This window comes from Bombus terrestris, chromosome 4, assembly GCF_910591885.1.
Source record: "Bombus terrestris chromosome 4, iyBomTerr1.2, whole genome shotgun sequence".
NCBI classification, from domain to species: Eukaryota; Metazoa; Arthropoda; class Insecta; order Hymenoptera; family Apidae; genus Bombus; species Bombus terrestris.
Window position 1 is genome coordinate 7,338,281 of NC_063272.1, and position 20,609 is coordinate 7,358,889.

General features: G+C 39.6%; 1 protein-coding gene and 2 long non-coding RNA genes across 5 annotated transcripts in view; 2 read left to right on the top strand and 1 right to left on the bottom strand.

Moving 5' to 3' along the window:
- LOC100644843 (centrosomal protein of 290 kDa) overlaps positions 1–20,609 on the bottom strand; it is a 169,607-nt gene that overhangs the window by 48,505 nt on the left and 100,493 nt on the right. The window lies entirely within an intron of this gene.
- LOC125384840 lies at positions 4,287–10,115 on the top strand. Its single transcript, XR_007223650.1, has 2 exons — positions 4,287–8,864; positions 8,961–10,115. It is a non-coding gene; the product is annotated as an uncharacterized LOC125384840 (long non-coding RNA).
- On the top strand, positions 16,794–19,522 carry LOC125384837. 2 transcript variants are annotated; one of them, XR_007223644.1, is made up of 2 exons: positions 16,794–18,098; positions 18,683–19,522. It is a non-coding gene; the product is annotated as an uncharacterized LOC125384837 (long non-coding RNA). The 2 variants fall into 2 exon arrangements; XR_007223645.1 differs by lacking the exon at positions 16,794–18,098 and adding an exon at positions 18,106–18,606.

Genomic DNA, 20,609 nt, shown 5'->3' on the forward strand with positions numbered 1-20,609 from the left:
AGCGGAACACGGAACATGGCGACAAATGTTTCTTGGCCAAAGACAGAATGATTCTATATTACACCATAAGAAAATAAAATAGAGTATTTACTGTTTTGATTGTAATAAATTAATTAAATGAAATATTCGTTCCATATTACATTTACCCAGGAGTCAATATCTAAGTATTATAAAATGTAAATACGCGAACTAAATGAATCATGCCATAAGCCTATCGTAAATTCGTTATCAAAGTGGAAGCGAACAATGACGCCGTTCAAACCTTATATAACGAAGACCCAAATTTTTCGAAGGAATCCAAATTTTGCATCAATATTCCATTATCCACCGCTTTCAAAATCTATCATTTTTCACGATTCCCCTTTTCCAGATTTACTGAAATATAAATCGTTAAAACACTCGTATATTTCAACCTAACATAACCTCCAAAAATCCATTTCTGGAATGCGAATATTTATGCAAATTATATTTTTATAAGTACAATAAAAAAGAACGTGGAACCTGGATAAAGTGTTATTTTGTACCATATACTCGTATTTTCTATTATATTTTTGCATATTTCAGTGCCACAAAAAGCTATTGGCATATCCCCTTACCTTTCGATGAACCGGTTTTTTTTTTATCAGACCCTATGTTCCATTTTCACAATATCGAATTCTTGTACTCACGCAGAAGTGTTGCTAAATTATACAAAATTTAATATTCTTAAACCAAATTAATTAATGTGGTAATAACACGTATACGATGATGTACAAATACTTTTTCTGAACACTGCATATACGTATTGTACATATATATAATACATTCTTCCATCTTCAATTTATATATGTCGCGTCTTATTGCAATTAATTATCAGTTTGAACAACGTATCTTTAGAATTTTGACGTGTTGTACAAATATTTGCATTTGATGCGTTTATTTCCAAGTTATGATCGCTCGAAGTCGAAAAGTTCCAATTTGTTTTTCAGAGCATCTTCCAGCTTCATTTGCATTCGTCCACAACTTTCCCGTCACATTTGCCACGAAGAATTGTATTTTTATGATACCTTATCAAAATTTTAGATGTCTGAAGGGGTACGGCACTTCGAAGGAGTACGACCATCCTCTATTTCTATAAATGCAGAAAAGTCCGCAGTGTACCCATCACTCTCCATTGCTCCTCTCTTAACCATCGATTCCACCCGAGTCTGGGTCCACCTGACCGGTAAGTCGATCGAGGCTCTCCCCGTTAGCCGTGAACACCGTCCAAATCGTTCACTCTCGTCGAATCCGTGCCAGCTTTCAGTCGGCTCGCTTTATTCCGACGCTTCGTTTCAGCTGGCCTACATACACGATACCGTGTTCCTTGCTGCGCGCCCGTTTCTCTATCCTTTTACCAAACGAAACAAAACGGCGAAAAGAGCATACCGGTAGCCGAACAAAAGCTACGCCCGGCGCTCACGGTATTTTCTTTCGACGCGTTTAGCCAACAGTTCGCGCTAGAAAGAATAGACGAGGCGCGTAAAATCGTGCACGTACGTTGCTTACAATTGTATAACTGTTCCCGCGAATGTGGAGCAATTAAACGCGTAAACGGGACCTGATCGTTTCGAATTAATTGCTCATGTCTGCCGTAGCTCGTCGGAAGTGGTCAGTATTGGTGTTTCTGGTAGCACAGGCGATCGTGGACGATCGCGAGAGTGCGAGCACGCGGCGGTTCGCGCACCTGACCTCCTAATGTTGACCGTTAACCTTAGTGTTGCGAACTATTCAGAAGTCACGTTGATTAAATGGATTAATCGAAGAAAACTGCGAATTTTTATGTATTTATGGAGAAAAAATTAGTCCTTCTCGGTCAACATAGTTCTCTTTCACTATCAACTGATCGAAGCAATAAATATTTACCACTAGAATCGTTTCATCTGACTTTGAAAACAAAAATGCTGCTACTGCAGTGGCGACATCTGATGGTAAACAGTTAAAGATTGAAAAATTCGCATAATGCAAATAATACGAAAAAAAAAATATATATATATAAAATATATAAAGTATTGTATTGTATCTACTTCTGTAATGATAAGTAATAATAACAATAATTCGATTATACCGTGAATAAAGGAAATTATTCATAGGTACGTTGGGAAAATACAGTCGAGATAGCGTGTACAGGCTTTAACATGTAGTAGCATAAGAATGTCATACAAATCATGTACAATACATTAATTTTTAGGTAATTTTTATCTTATTGCCAAGTGTCTTCGGTTCTTGAGATGGGTTTTAAGAGGTTAGGTACCACTGCAACCATCCATTTTGATCGCGAACGTTAAGGGAGAAGAGTTAACCTACAATTATTTAGGATTAGAGTTCGAAGCCACTTGATTGCGCGCATCCTTTTTCGTTTGGACAGAATCATTTATAAGAATGTCTCTGCGGTTATTCTTACGTATGCGATGTATTGCAGCAATTTGTATTACGTAATTCATGCATAATATGCACGAACGTAAGTTTGATATGTCAGTAGAATGTTAATCTGTCATTAGAGCGAGAGAAATCTGTCGAAATTACGTACGAAGCAGAATAATACATTCAAAAATGTTTCTAGTTATAAATACCTGTTCTCATTGCGTAATACCTTCCGAAGAATTTTAATTTCTATTCAAAGCTTTTTCCACCATATTCGCTTAGATGTACTAACGAAAAACATTAGCGTAGGTACAAAAGCGAAATTGTGGAATAACTGAAACCAATACAAATGACAAATAAGGTTGAACGAGTACAAACATTCGTAAAATTTTCGTTTCGTCAGATCGATAGGCTCATCTTTTATGATTATTTCATCTTACTTCACGTTTGTTTTTTGTTTATCTTTCTTTCTTGTACAGAGTTTGATTAAGAATCGAAGCATTCCTACGTTAATACAGAGTATCATTTAATTAACCCTCGGACGATATCGTTAGATCATAGGAGACTACAACAATTCGAGTTAATTAGTGTATTTCCATATACATATAACATTTACATTCGATTTAAGTGTTTTATTATTTGCCATTTTTTTATGAATTCTTGCACTTCCTAAATGATGAAACTTCAATTGAGGATCAGAGATTTGAAAGGGTTTGTTGAAAAACTAATTTTGCTCAAGGAAGAACAACATTTGGCGTGGAAGGATTACAAAATCTGAAATAAGTAATTCCGGATTGCCAGGCAATAAATTAATCTATCGTGCAACGGGTTAAACTTGCTCAAACTTCGTCATCTCAGAAACTTTGGGAAAACGTTTTCCTTGGTTGTAGAACGATTACGCGAGGCGTGGATCGATTCGAGGGTCGGATTATCGTTCGATTAGCGTTTGGTAGGCCCGGTGAGAACCCTCCCAATGCGTTGCTGGCCCGTTTGAATCGCGTCCCGGTAATATATTAAAGGCAGATGAACCGAAGCGGTGGCTATTTTCGCCGCGAAACGTTTAATTTAGCGTCTAAGCACGCGGACGATATATCGTCCGACGCGCTAACAAGTCTAACCCTTTCAGTGTCGCAATTACGCGGCGAGATTAATAGCGACGTTTCTATTTAGCTTACGGGGAGAGACGAACGAGCGAACGATGAATTATTTTCGCCCTCGGACGCGAACTGGAACGCGAACGTCGAAACCGATCGGAGAAAATTTCACGCCGTGTTACCACAACCGCAACCGGGGATATTGATTATCGCGATGGATCGTTCTGGACGATCCAACCGGCTTCCATCGTAAATATAAACGTTCTGGATGGATGGTGCGCGATCGAGACTATGTAGACTCTGAGATTCGAGGTGATCGGGTTTAGGTACAAGCGGGACCTTGTTTCTGGGACCAAAGGATGTTAGATAATGATGGTTATTATTATCAGGTCTAATAATAGTAATTCCACTTATTTATTAAGTATAATAATTTGATAATAACGATGTACGTACGAATGGGTCATTTGAATATTATCATCTTATTTTTTCTTTGTTTGATTGTTTTTTTGAAGATGTTAGATGATATTATTACGAGGTGTAATATTAGTAATAATGATATATGCAGAGTAGGTCGCTTGATATTATCATCGTTTTTCGGTTGATATTATTATTTTCGGAGGTGATATAATGTCTGTTTTAAATCTTTTGAAAGACTTCGTTACGTCGTTTTAATAAAATCTATTTCTTTTAAAAAATTTGTTAGAAAATGTTATATACGATATAGTATTAGTATGAAATTATTGGATATTATTACTTTATGATAGATAGAGTTGATTTTACGAGAAATTATAGTTATGGATTCGGAGGGCTTCTCCTTTTATAGAATTTTCATTTTTGTTTCTGATCGCTGAACGGTTTACATAGGCATATGTACATTTTGCGATTATAAGCTTGAGACCACTCCCTCTCGAGCAGAGCGTAAATTGTTTCGTGGAAATTCACTGATTGGCAGGTGAGGTCTGTTGTATAGATAAAATGTTCTAGTTTGTGCGGCAAGAAGTCGTTTATGGGATATTATTTCATCCGTTGTAACAACGATTACTATTTCTCGTTTTAATTTACCTTTTGTATTTTAATCTTATTTTCTTCCTTAATTTTTCGAAACTTAAAAATGAGTATAAAGAAATTGATGCAAAATCCGCGCTCAATTCTTGCCGTTTGTTAAATGATTTTCAGAAATGTTACAATTACGAGAAAAATATACGAAATTGGGAGGACATTACATAAAATACAAAAATCTTAGGACCAATTCTATGATCACATTTAATCACACGATAATTACTATTAACAGCAATGAAACAAATAAAAACGTAATGTTAACAATAAAATCGATGTGCTTGGTGAACTTTCATTCATTACAGCTTCTGAGAGTTAACATCTATTTATTCTTACATTTACAATTTAGAACTCGAATTCGAAATAAATTGCGAAACTGCGAAACTTGGATGCTTTAACCTTTGTGTTCCACAATTAGCATTGCTGTTTGTTGACCGAGGGAGATCGAACGTTTTCCAGAAAGAGGAGCTCACTGACGTGCGGCGATCCGTCAGAGAGGACGAATTGTTGAATCGCCGCCAAGAAGGAAGCGTTTTGCAAAATCTTACAAATTAACTTGCGTACACATTCTCAAAGCAAATACATAGTCGAGGACCAGGGAGAAGAAAGTCAGAAATTGCAGAAGAAAAATACATGTAAGTACATTTTTGTTGAATTTCTAATTTTATCTCGACAGGAGAAGAAAGTTGAAGATTACGGAGGACGAACATACGTAAGTACATTTTTGTTGAATTTCTAATTTTAATTCGATAGAGGAAGTTTAACATGACAATTGAAAATGAAAATAACCTGTTACGTATAAGCATGTCAATCCCTAAAAAATAGTTAACAGATTGGCAAAGTTTTATGTAAGCCAAAAGCATAATTATTAAGAGGAGTAATATTTCAATAATTTTAACGCTGTAACATCGTGATTAGACTGCCTATGCTTATGCAAATTTATATTTTTATGGACACAGCTAAAGAAATACCGCTTAAGCAATTCCTAATTTACTCTGCAAAAATTCCTAATTTAACATCCAACGAGCGATGTTCAACAAATTTTCAAATCAATACAAAAACACCTATCTCACTCTCTTCAAAATCAAATACAAAGAGAATTTTATTAACGTGAAATTGATCGTCGATCGATCGAATCTTGAAACTGGTTTCCTGTAAAAGAAAAAAGAAAAAGAAATGGGAAATGCGAGTAATCATGTTCTCCTGTGATCTTCGGTTGAAAAGGAACGTTCTCACCTGTGTTTTTTATGGCAACGTAACGAAGTGGGCTGTTTCTGAGTTGAAACTATCGCGGATAGAAGGCCCGGCGCGCGCCATGATCGACCGAGATGATAGATCGTTTCTAGAAAGTACTCTAGCATACACGCATCACGCAATCGTATCAAATCTATGAAAGTCCACCTACATGTAGGCTGTACACGTACGATTCGCCGTTTCACCTCAAGCAGTGAAACCCGAGACGCTGTCCTTTCGAGCTGCATTTATGCGCCGTGATTAAACGTGAACTAGATACACACCTTGCGGCAAAACAATCCATGTTCTTTCTCTTTTGTAATGTTAGAGACGCTTATTAGTATAGAACCTATCGTACGTATCGATTGTATTCTTATTGGAAGTTGGATGGAATGTTATATGTTTGGTAGAAATACAAAGCAGAAAGTTAAGAATTAGGAGTATCACGTGGTTTTTGCCAGATTACGAGCAGTTTTATTTTGCACATCGTAAATGAAAGACGATGAAGATGACAGAAAAGATAAACGGAGTATGTAGAAATTAGAAAGAAAATGTTACGTTAATTATTTTCGCGTTAATTAACTTCCAATGTCACTTTGGAGCGCTTTTCGATTTTGGAATAGATATTCGTGGTATAGTGTTGAAGTGCGTGTGAATAAACTAATAAAAAAGATAAAGAAAGTATAATATAGCGATTAAAACACGAATTTATGTTAATTATAAACGTCCAAGATAATTTTGAGGAGAAACTCTTTTTAGTACGTTTTATTAAAAAGCACGTGCATATAAATTAGTTCAGTTTATCATAGCATTGATTTTTTATTAATTATAAAACGACCTTTAGAAATTGGCAGCGATTGAATATCTTACTCTTAGAAGAAATAAGTAAATGTATGTAAATTATTTCTTTAAACAGAACAAATATAATGAATGCTTAATTCCTTATATAACTCTAATATGGAATTCCAAATTTAATTCACTATCTAATATTTCACAAAATATTTCAAAATACCAGAATACCATATACCGAACACCATAAATATACCATACAGTATAATACCAAAAATAAGATATCCATAATAGTCAATTACATTTCGTGAAATTGACATGCTGGATTTCAAAATCAACGTAGGTACAGATTAACACAGCATCTGTTTCGAAAAGAACATGGGGACTGTCACCACGCGAGTTTCTTACAATTAGTATTTTTCTGCGTGACACTTAAGATATTCATGATATATAAGCTGCACGCTTCTCGGTGAGAGGAAATGTCAATACAGAAACATGGTGGCAACGATTTACGTCAGCGGAGAAACGAGCATATGATTTCGGCGATCCGTCATCTGAGAAACAAGTGCATTCTTGATATACTTGTATCCACGGAATTCGTGTCATGTAATTGGAACGGAAACGAGTAGGCGTATATTAATCGATGGACATCAGTTGGTTCGTATTATCTTGCCACGCATCCTCAGTAATCTAATACTAGCCGACGAAAATCTACATTTCAAATGATACGAAGTTTAAGATTATTAAATAGATTCGCTACGTTTGCAAATTTTTCAAGTATTTGACACGTTTCGTATGCTACTACTTCGTGCAATGTATCGAATACATCGATCAAACTCCAAAGGCCCACCAAAGACCTACGTCACGTAAATACCTCCATCACCAATTCCTCTTTCCAGATCTCAAAAAAAAATCCATCTTCTGAAGCTGATCGAAGCTCCAGTATCCCACTCCTACAAAATACAAAACACCCCAGTAGAACTCCGGTAGAACTCCATCTATCTGAACTTAAACAGTTTACATAATTGTGCTTCATACGATAGAAATTCACCAATGGTTTTTCCTTCGTGTAATAAGGATTCATATTCCGGTAAACGAATTCAATCGACAAACGTTCAATCGACTTAAAATTCAAACGATTAAACCGATAACTACAGTTCTACCGAGTATCGAGTACATCACTGAAAGTCAAAATAAAAAAAAAAAAAAAAATGGAAAAGAAGAATAAGGGGATCGTTACAGTGGCATAAAAATGCAGCGTTCGCCAAGAATTGGCCAGCGCTAGAGCTGCACGCGGTGACTGCAATATGCACGCAGCGATGATACGCGGCGCGCGACAATTTACGTTACCGGGCAAACTAGTGGATGATTTAAGCGGACCCTGTGTGTCGGCTTGGCTTAAACAACAACAGCTGCGTATCCGCGGCGCACGCGACCAGTGACTCGCAGCGTCGGATCGCACAGCCGATGAAAAACCTTCTATTAGCGGTTTGGCCATCGTTCGGCCCGCGTTATCCTCTGATACATTAATGACGCGTCAAGTCAGCGCATGACAACGCGGCTACCCTCTGGCGCAGAGGTCCATCCTCGATCCTCTCTTCGCCTTCCCTCTTTGTCCGTCTCTCAACCATCCTACACTTTCTATCGTCGTCTATCTAACAGTTTACCTTCTATCCTCTTCTATTCACCGGTTCAGCCAGTTCAAGCGTCTTTGTCGCGCTCTGGTGTGGCTCTTCTCTGTCTCACCCCGTCTATCTCGCCCCACCCCCGCCACCCACTCTCTAACCCCTCTGTGCGAACTCTCTGCTACCGGGCTCTGTGAGGAGATCAATAGGGATCCTACACCCCGTTCCTCCGCCGACGTGCCAGAGGAGGACAAAGGTACCACTACTCCTGGCTCTCTGATGTTCCAACGCTTCCACGCACGTGCCTATCCACGATACTCGCGACTCGTCTACGCGTCGTTCCGCGAGTTTTACGCCAGCAGGAATAAAAAAGACGCGGGCGCACTCACGTGGAAGAGGGAACGTCGAGTGGGGATCGCGGGTTAAAGGATCAAGGATGCGAGATCTAGGATCGGGAGTCTGGGTGACTGGTAATGAAGTTTGGCCTCGGTTGCGTTTGATAGGCTTTTATGACGGTGGCCAGAGATTTAGATAAGTGTGGAATTGTGGATATGATTATTCTGTAATGGATACATTGGTATTGGTATTGTACGTGAGTTGGCCAACGTTACGTAACACACCTCACGCGGATTGTGGGATTTTATTAACAAATTTCGAAAAGTAGATAATTTATCCTGTAAAGAAGGTAATTTATCGGACGCGAATAATAGAAGCAATTAGGAATTTGAAGACAAGTTGGAAGAAAATGTTCGTAACATTTTCACTGTTTCCTTTGTTTCAGTTTAGAGAGTCGATCAGTAAACTGTGGATTTTTATGCATTTAAGAGTGATTTAAAGGTGTGATAACGTACAAGATATAAAGCGTAACGTATAAATCAGCGAATCGTTAAACGAATCATTAAAAATATTTTACGATCTGGTAGAAAGTATTCGAAAATACTGTTAAAGGAATTTCTATTCTAGTTCTACTTCTTTAGCTGTGTTCATAAAAATATGAATTTGCATGAACATCCACAGTCTGGTAATCCAATAGCTTAGCGTAGATTGGTTTAATTCGGGGCTATCGTTGATGCGACATATGATTTTCGTTTCGTAATTTGTATTTTATACGATAGAGCCAGTTAATGCCTTTATCGTGTAACATAGTCCAAATGTAACTCAAACTGTTGTAGTTACCTGTCCCGACGATACTACGCTAGTGTTGAGAGTTCATTTGTTTCGTATAATGTAACGTAATTATTATAACATTTATTATGAATAGGCAGCGGAGTGTGTACTTTGGATCTTAATTTGTATTGTATAACACAGTCGCTACGTATAGCGTAACTGTTAACATACATTATGTATGTGTAGTTAAAATTGTGAGATCAGCTATAAATAATGTTGTTACTTCTATGTACGTACTATTTTCATATTGTACTACCACTTGTATAATGTATGTGGCTATCTGAATGTGTAATTTATTGTTTCAATGAGAATATTGTTACTCGTATATTTAACGTAATATCAATCATTTTGATATTAACTTTGTCCCAATGTCTTTTGGAAAATTTTAATACTTCGCTTTACAAGAAAATTTCGTAGACGAATGGGGAGATATTTGTCTAATACACAAGCTTTCATCGAGATTTATAATTAAAGACTTACACAATTACATGTGATTAAATTCGATATATAGAATGGAATATACCAATAGTAAATAATATGAGTAATTTCTTGTGTTTATTCATTTCGTTTTATTATAATTGTATGGATATATTAATTGTAGAAGCGTAAGTGTTTTGATCGAAGCATTGATCGAATTCTATTCCAACAGCTAGGAATTACGTAGTTTATTGAGGTCGAATTCGATACAGTATAATACCGTAACAATGTACACTTCCTGAGTTTTCAAACAGAGGAGAAAATAGAGATCTGCTACTTTCTAAATATCGTATCTACCTATGTTTCTAATACTGTAACATAAAATTCCTTAAACGTACAGCCATTAGTCTCTTGTCTGAAAGTTGCTTCGTTAACGGTCGTATAATTCACGATCTAAACTGTATTAATGCGCTTGTGCATCTTTGAAACTCTCACAAATGTGCATACATCCACAATCTATATATCATACATATTCTCAAAAAGATACTTTATCAGTATGAACGTACATCGATCTTATCAATCTCACGAACGCGACTAAAGAAACAGAGAACTTAACTAGACATTTGTTACTTCACCAAATATTACAATTTCGTTTTGTTGATCCGTTTCAGTCATTTAATACCATAATTTCGAACGTCTCATATCCCACATACATATGTTTAGGATATGCATAGTTTCATGCATTTACGGCTACTTTGAAGACGTAGAAACGCAGAAAAATGCGCATAATATGCGAGAATATGTACAATTCCCAAACTATATACTCTTGCTCCACTCGAAACTATCCAACAATACACTGTCTACAATCTCTACTAAGTAAAACATAAAAATATGATTTTCCATAAATCTCCATTTATACATCTCTCATTACTCCTTTATTAATAATTTTTCCATCTTGAAATTTCCTAAAAGACACTACGTCATACAATCGTCTATCAAAGGTCAAGATACCAATATTTCTATGGAAAAAGCATTGAAAATGTCTCGGCCTAGAGCATTACCAAACTAGGAAGAGACGGTGCGCCAATTTATCGTCGCGTATCCGCGTATCTCGATCCGGCGTCGATTAATCCCTCTTAATTAATTTCGCCTGCCGGTCGGCATCGGTCAACGATTCGACTTTCGATCCCGTTCGCGTGGCCACGGTGGCTCGTGGTTTTGTGGAGCAGTCTGTGCAACAACCGGTGCAACCGCGAGTGCACTTTCTTCTCCCGGTGGTGCACAGGCACGTGTGTACACGTGGGTTTGGCGGTTTTAACAGCCACGCGTTACACGCTCTCACAAAATTTCACCGTTTCTCGCTACTACCGTCCGGCCTGGCACACGACTGCCTCGTGCGATCGTACGTGTACACGTATTTGTTTCACGTACGCGTATGCGGCTGGTCGGTGTTGGCACCTTTAACGACCTGAAAGATATCGATTATGCCGAAAATGAAAAACACTACGGAGCCCGATTGTCAGGCCTGGAGAAAGTCGGCTCGCGAGCTACTCCACAGAGGTTGAACGAGTTAAACGACGAGCGAGGAAGAAGAAGAGGAAGAAGAAGAAAAAAAAGGAGATGACACCTGACGTTTTCCTTCTTTTCAGGAGAAAACTCATCGATAGAAACGACAACGGGAATGGGGAAACTCAGACTCGTAACAATGGAAAGTGGAATCGCTTTTGGATCGTTTCTAATCGAGAGATCTTCGATGGTAAAATTTGATTTCGATGGTGATCGTCGGTGACTCACGTTTTAGGTACCACGTTTTCTAGAGTGATCGAATTAAGACGAATTTCATGGACTAGAAAGTTGTTAACAGCGAGCACTATTTAGGTAACACTGGCCGAAAAAGGCACGCTGATAGTGGTATTCTGAAAAAATTAAACGTTATATTTCAATCTATCGCGGCTGTAAAATATTCGTATGTAAACTTAGCGTGGCAGCCTACGCCTTATGGATCAACGATGAGTTAAACAAATTTCATGTGCCATCTTTTTCAGACAATTTATATAAATGAATCCTATTTTTTGAAATTGTTACGGAGAGAGGAAGCTTTACGATTTGATTTTTTCTTTGGTCGTTATTTCTTCCCATTTAAATACTTTTAGATTAACCTACATTTAAGTACTTAGAGCATTACAGTAAACTGTCGGATAAGTCAGAGAATAGTATGAAATTTGCGAGGCTATAAAATATGAGAATGAGCGAATTAATTATCTTGGGGCTATATTGTATTGTTTTTTAATAAAATAAATTTGAGCTGTTATTATTTGCGAACAAAAATAAAACAGAAATCTGTTCAAAACGTATGTTCTTTTGTTCTTTACTTGGTGACTTATCGAATACCAATGAAAATTTGTATTTCTTCTAGTCGCGTAACTCCACGATGATGGAATACGAAGGTAGAAAGTTTCTATTATTTTTGAAGCCACGGAAACATAGCTAAGGATGAAGTTGCGTGGCTTTGAAACATGGAAAACAAAGATTGTTCTGCTTATCTCTTCCGAGAGTTCAAGCGATGCAGGTGTTTCGAAAATAAAACACAGATACGAGCTGAACCATGCTGTGCGTTGTACGAATTTTGTAGAAAATTCAGAAATAAAATATGTCAATATGTTGCGTTCGATAAATAAAATTAATCTAAAATCATAAAGCGTGTGCGCATTTTATTTGTGAAACAAAGAAGAGCAACTCGAGTAATAGATCATTTAATTGAAAATATATTTTTGTAAGTAAACTTTCAGAAGATTGTTCAATTTTCAATTGATACTTTGCAAGTGAATTTAGTAGTAAAAATTTAGAATGCGAGAATCATTTATCTTATCACGTCGTGGTATTCCAAATGCAACGATTCGATATTCAAAGAAACTTCTAAATCGCGAAAAAGAGACGTATGAAAGAGATATGCGGACATCCTTTCTGCAAATATCTCAGTGAATTATCTATTCTAACCTTTGCTCTACTTTTTTCCGGCCATGCAAAAACCAATTTTCTTGCCAAATCGTGGAACATCATTCCCTAATACCTGTGGACGCAAAACAGTATTCGTGAAAAATTTTATAAAATCCAGAGCTTTGCCGTAAATGAAATATATAACATCTGGTCCCTTCGTTAATATAAACAAACGAGAAGTACAAATATAATTTCGAACGATGCAAACACGATTATATACGACTACGTTATTTTTTTCAGTAACCATGAAACATTTTTTATTATTAATCTGTCTGTTTGTTTTAACACAATTGATTCAAAGACATGCAAAGTAAAATACTGATAGAAATATCAATAAACTAAAAGCTCTATGTAAATTCCATTCCTTTCTATATCCATAGAAACACGGATTTGTCTAAATATTTGAAATCTGTAGATAAAATCAAAATCAAATTGATGAACATTAAAAAATCTATATACCGAGCAAAGTTACGACGTGCAAAAATAAAAATTTCCGTTTAAAGTCTAGCTCTTTCTATATTCACGAAAATACGAATTTGTCTAACTAAATCGATTAACATAAAGAAATCTAGAAAACGTCCTAAGCAAAATACCCATTACAGTACCATAAAATAAAAATCTCCGCTTAAATTCCACTTCTTCCTCTATTCAAACTATAAGTGTGTCCAAATTAATACAGAATCTACCAAGAAAACTCTAACCAAACCCAACACAACTATCCTAGAACCCTAAAGCCCTAGACACATCTTTCAGCTGAGGCTGCGCATTCAAGGCCTCTTCGCATCCACCACCTATCTTCTCTATCCTGCATCGTGAGGATTTCATCTCAGGTGCGAGGCTTCATGTTGAAAATAGGTAAGATTCATCGTTGGGCTCGTGTCCGGTGACGATGTCGGACGTGCACGCGACACATAGCATAGCTGGCGTGGCACATCCGTGACCGGTGGATTTGGCCAGGTCTCCGAGCCACCTGTTCCCCGCGTTCAGATGCCGGCCGCACAAATAAAGCGAAAGAAGCGCGACAATGTGGCATGTGCGGGATCGACGGTCGGTGCATAGGTGGTGTGGCACGGTGTCGGTGGCGGTGGCGGCGGTGACTCGTTGCCTATAAGCCGGTCATAATAGTCGGCGGCACCTGTCTCGCTGAGCTGGCCATCTGAGATCGGGAACTGATGCAGCCGCCGAAGAAGTCGACGGACTAGTCAGTGGCGGGGATACCCGAAGAAGGTGGACGAGTGAAAGCAAAAGAACAAGCAGAAGAAGAAGAAGAAGAAGAAGAAGAAGCAGAAGAAGAAGAAGAAGAAGAAGAAACTAAGAGAAAAAAAAGGCCAACGTAAGAAGAAGGCTAATATAAGAGAGCAAGATCATGGAGAAAGAGAGAGAGAGAGGGGGGAAGAGAAGAAGAGGTTGTATCGGAGGAGAGGCGCGTTGAGGTGGGGTGTAGCTGGAAAGATGCTGCACGGAGTGGGAGTGTACTCTGGACGAGAGGGAAGAAGAGGGCGAAAAAAACGGGCTAAAAAAGGTTCTCGGTGAAAAGGAGAACAACGAAGACAACGACGAAGGTGAAAGGGGGGTGGGGAGGGTAGGGAGGATCTGCACACGGGCAGCCGGAGGGAGGATAGCACGAGAGCGGCTAAGAAGAAGAGAAAAAAGAGAAGCAACACCGAGAGAGTCATGGAGAGAGCGAGGAAGGAGAAAGAGCACCGGTGTGAAGGAGCGTGCGCGTGCCACTGTTACACCGACACCTGCCACAAAACTTGGCTCTACTTTTTGGCGCACATGCACCCACCACACCTTCCCCATCCTTCGCTTCTCTCCTCTTCCAACTCTTCTCTCTCCCTTCTTTCTCTCGAGAGCGGCCTACTACAGTTTGAGACAGTATGCATATCGGAACCTTCCGTTTGGTAGCGACCAACGGTATTCCGAACGTCTTATTACCAGACGCCGAGGAGGGATTAAGTTCCGCGGTTTTAACGAACGCTACCGATGCCCACCGCTGGGGAGACTATGGTTTCTTTATCAGGCTGATGCGCTGTTTCAGGATACAGCGTGCTGCCTGGATAACGAGAGATTCGTATGGGATTGGCCGAGGGATTGTCGGGGATCAGTCGTGGTTTTCATGTATTTATACGTGTTGCGTGTTTGCAGGTTTCTGACAGGAAGTTAACATGACGTTTAGCGATGATTATGTTGCGAAGAAAATCGTAATTATTTCTATTTTAGTTTTATTGGGTAGCATATGTTAAACACGGAAGGAATCACTTTTCAGAGATCAAGAAGCTACGGCTAAAAGCTGTTTTATTATTGTGTTACATATAAAAAGAATAATATATAGAACAAGAGATTATTATTCTTATTATTTTAGATTATTATTTTTAGAGATTATTATTAAAATTAATCGTAACAGTATCAACTTATGAAAGCGGTAGATATCTGTACAATATATTCTGTGAAATATCAATTGTTTATTTATAATATTATCATTGGTACATTAAAATTACACACAAGATTTATCAAATTATTATATTAACTGGGTTTAAATATTGCCGCTATAGTTAATCCCTAAAAGAATCATCTACAATTTATGTAAATTTGTCAGTCTACATTTATATAAATTTTTGCGTTAATTTAATTTTCACATTAACTTCAAAAAACTAATTCTACCATATCATAATGCTGTGGGACAGTTTCAATATGGAAGGAAATCATCTTAGGTCTTCCCACTAGTAATTGTTTAAATTAGATTTTGTCAAAAATGAGCAAGTGTTCGTACTTCTGATTAGAATGTATATTAGTATGTATATTACTGATTAGTAATATACATAATTGCGCGTTGGTAGTCACGGAGCTAAATAGCTATCGGAGAGCGAAACGCGAATTCAATTGGGTCAAATGATTCTCCAATTGCAAAGCTCCCATGAAATATTAATATTCGACAAATTCGACCATTAACAGTTCCGACGCTCGAAATCCCGAAATCCTTCTAGAATTCAACGCGTTTCAATTTATCCATCATTTTCACGAAAAGTTCAACCTACATTGTATCCGAGTGCTGCGCGAAATTAAAACGAAATTCGAGGCATCAGAATCGTTCGATCTCACGAACTCACGTCCATCGACGTCGTTTCGTAAATTTTGGTATGAACAGACCGATGATTTACAAACACGAACTGTCTCCATAAGCGAAAACCACAGCGGAAGAATCATGAGATTGCCCCCCAAAATATAACACGCCCCCATAGTTCTGTATTCCGACCCCTCATCCACCCTCGTGTCTCTGTGACGAAAATCGAGCGAAGCAACGCGACCTCGTAAGACACGCGACGACCTGACAGAGGCTCTCTTTACAGCAGCGACGTCGACTGGTTCGGCTCTCTCTGTGGCGGGCGGAAATTTCAATTAACTTTATGGAGGCCGCGATGTAAATTGCGTAGGGGTCAACGCGTGTCGGTAGGGGCCAGAGAGTAGGAGCAAGGGTGCTGCCGTTGCTGCCACTGCTGCCACTACTACCGTTCTTTCTGACAACGGGGGTGAATGTGTAGTCGTGACGAGCGGTAGTGGTAGCAGAAGGTTGATGGTGGTGGCGACGCCGCTGGTGGTGGTGGTGGTGGTGGTGATGGTGGTGGTGGTGGTGGCGAGTTCAGGGGTGGTTAGAGGTGTAGGCACGGTCCACGGCCCCGTGGGCATAGGGTGCGGGCAGAGGGTCGCTGGTTGGATGGGTATTGATCAGCCAGGCGGCCAACAAGACGCCTTTGCAGGATACCTACTATACCCTCTACACCACCAACGTGCCCCGTCGTACACATTGCCGGGATTCCGTGTCACGTATACCGTGTCTAACACCAATGAAACCATCACCTACGCCATCCAACACCAACGAGACCGTCACGTATACCAGTCAACACCAATGAAACCATTATATATACCAGCTAACACCAACGAGCACATCGCCCACACCGACGGTGGGCCAACGTAAACCTAGCCCCACCATCCGTGACATCACCCACACCGACTCTGCACCGCTGGCACGTGAAGTTTTGAGAGAGAGAGAGAAGGAAAGAGAGAGAGAGAGAAATAGAAAGAGAGGCAGGTGGAAAGAAAGAAAGCAAGAGGGACGAACACGAGCGAGAGCGTGATAAGGTTGACGGGAGGGTTGCGAAAGAGGGAAAGGGAAGATTTTCACGATGCTACTAGCCAGGCGGCCAACAAGACGCTTTTGCAGAGGGACGCCGCTATCGTACATAGGTGAAACACATATACTCGGGCAGACGTGGAGAGTCGCGCCACGTTCCACGCAAACGCCGCCGTCGGCCGAGATCGAATATACACTACCACAATTTGACATCATATACCCGCCACCGGGACCAGTCGACATAAACTACCACTGCTCTGTCCATGAGAGACCACCTACAGAAACGCGTCTTTCCGCCGTGGCTTCTCAGAGAGAGGGCTAGCTATAGAGAGGAAACGGGATAGAGATACTCCGGCAGGGCTAAGGGAGAAAGAGAGTCGCGTAGGGAAAAAGGGATAAGCTTTGGAGGAGGAATGGGTGAAAGAGTAGGATGGAAGAATTTGACGATGCCAAACCGGCTACCACGAGGCCTATGCAGGGTTACCTCGCCGCTATACATACCAGTGCCACTAGGCATCGCGTATATATTATTGTCGCCTAGCACACAGTGTACTCACGACCACGATCATTCGACCGTACTACCACTAGCATCGAGAGTTCGAGTAGCGTGTTCTCCTATGCTCAACACACATAGCGAGGCCCTTTACACGCGCGACCCGAGATGAACAAAAAGGGACCAAGGGAGACGAACAAACGGAGAGAGAATGGCGAGTTTACGTGATAGCGGGAGAAAGAAGGAGAGAAGTGACGCGCTGGCAGCGAGGCAGCCAACAAAACGTCTCTGCATCGATGCTCTCTATACGTGCATCACTAACACAACTACGATCGTTGCCTGAGAGCATCGTCGCCGCTGCCATCGCCTGTTACTCGTCTAGTCCTTGCACGAAGCTTCAGGAAGTGGAGACGAAGAAAGGGTGGAGAGGATAGACGAACGAAAAGGTCGAGTTCCACGGACGAACGATGTAAGAGCAAGCGAGACAAGCGAAAGAAGGAGAGGAGAGTCGCGTTGACGCTACCAAGACGCTCGAGCAAGATCGAGTCTTTGGAGGATACCTACTATATCTAGCGCCAACCACTTCCACTACCACCAGCGTCGATACATACGACCAACACTGGTCCAAGATTCGCGCAGCATCTTCTCTGTTCGCATTAACGGCGAGCAGGATGGAGATAAAACGGAGAGGAGAAAGATAGAGGTGTACATAGGTAGGTAGAGAGTGGGAGGGTGAGGTTTATATGGTTGAACAAGGGGATGGAAGTGGGAACGAGAGAGAAGTAGAAAGAGGAGGCAGGATTGCGAGACAGAGACAGAGGTAGGGAGTTCACGTCGACGCCACTGGCGCGACATAGTGCCCCCGATTGCGATATATATCCACCCTCTCTAACCAACCCTATGCTTCTGCCACCCACACGCTTCGATCTCGCCTCATATCTCTCTCCCTCTGTCGGTTCCCTCTCTACTTCGTCAAACCCCATCCCTGGCAGCCTCTGCCACTCTAACCATTCCTCCTACCCTTTCGTTCCTCCGCTTCCATCTACTAGAAACTCAACCCCGCCGCGCACCACCTTGTCTCTCTCTTCACCGCCACTGCGCTTTTGCCTCCGTTCCGCAATACTCGGCCTCAGGGTTGCTGGCGTTGCTTTGGGGGGTGGCTGGCTGCCGCTGGACGACTCTCGCCACCACTTCGTCCACGAAAAAAACTCTATATACGGGGTATATAACACAGGCGGGCAAGAGCGAAATAGAAAGAGAAGGACTGTTTCCCTTTTTCCTTCTTGTTTTTTTTCAGTTTCGACGCGTCGCAAGGCCGTTGGGATTTCCAATTGGAATTTTTCGGGGCCCTGCTCTCCCGTGTCGATCTAACGCACGCGCGCAACCGATCGTCGAGCATAGAATACCTATCGATACATCGATTGGCGAGGGATGAGAGACTGCTCGATGCTTTGCAATCCACGATGGAAATTGGGTTTCTTTAGTTTTTATGTTATTTGAAGGGTTTTCAAGGTTTGCAGGATTTTAACTATATCCGAGGTAAATTTTAAAGAGCAAATCTTTTCGGATAATGGTGATAGTAGAGTCCTCTTGCACAATTATTTATCACGACGTAGGTTATACACTCCTCTTCGTTTTGTAGTTTGCTTGCGAGACTTTTACGGCTTGAGGACTCCAAGCATTTTTAAGGCAGACTCTATTAGATGACAATTTTACGTTAAGTAGGATAATCGTAATTTCTAAAATTTGAATAGCCACTTTAATTGTTTTATATAACAACAAGTTTAAATACCAGTTTAAATATTATTACAGATTGGTAGAATAAAATGCTCAACATTGTAAGCTTTAAGAATTTCTTTAAGTCAAACAAACTAATAAAATTATAGTTTTCATGAATTTATTCAAAAGTTGAAAGATGTTTGAAATTATTATCAATTAATGTATACAAAATTAATTATGTATTAAATTAATTAATGTAATACAAAATTAAGAAACAGGAAATATCGGATAAATGAAATGTATGTCAAGTATGCCAAACGTATGTTCGATTTAGTACTGTACGATTTCGTAATATTTTATCAATTTTCATCAAGTTATCCAAGGAAATAAAGTAATCGAAAGCCAGGCTTAACACGAGTCTCCCGACGTGCTAATCTTCCCCTCAACAATAGATCCTAGCCGAAAATAAATCCTGCCACATAGTGCCTTCCCATGTAACCACCAATACTGCTTAACACTGCCATACATCTGGGGACGTAGTGTTGCAGTGTATCTCGCTTGAATGAAGCGATTCGATGACTCTCCGTTACCTATTTATTTTCCAGTGCTCGATATTTGGAATCATCAAACGAATATTCTCAGTTACATTCAAATATTATGTGGATTAACGTCTGATATTTACCACTGAATTTGTTTAAAAACTGATACACTTATTAATATCGTAAATTTCTATTAATAACCGAATATGTCGTAAATGTATATTTTACTTCAATTTAATTAAAAAATGAATAAATTAGGAACGTCAGGACGTATTTAATTAAATTAAAAAATTAATACATTTGAACATATTTGAAAGTTAACATCCGTTAATCTTCCAAATTTTTGTTCGGATATACTAAGTTACTCGTTTCTAAACTCATTTTCTACACGATGGAAATTTCGAAGAAAAAAGAACAAAGCGAATAATAGAAATATGAACTTACACGGACGTTTTAAAATTTCCAAATTGTCTAGCATGTTAAACGTACTCAAAAATTATCGTAACTTTATCTATCAAACATAGCTATTTCTTAACTACTAAACGTCCTCAAATATCGATTGACAAATATCATAAATATCACAGTTTCCAAATAATGATTATCTCCTGCATCCAATCATCAGCACAACCTTCCCAAAATTGCCAATCACCAACGAAATCTTCCTACCCGATCGAACCTGTAAGAAAAAAGAAAGAAACTATATTCCCTCGTTGCCTCTTGCCAAAAATCGACCTAACTTCCCCCAAACTTGCCATCGAACGACCGCCAAATGTCGTTCAACAACCTTCTCGCGGCCCCTACATATATCTCCATGCCTTTCGAACGAATTCGGTAATTGGATATCAGGATATCCGCCGCTCGAGCGTTGGACACAGAAACGGATCATCCGCTCACCCCCATCTCACCATTTCTCTTCATCCTCCTCTTTCACCCTTCCATATTATTTCATTTTCTTAAAGACACGTG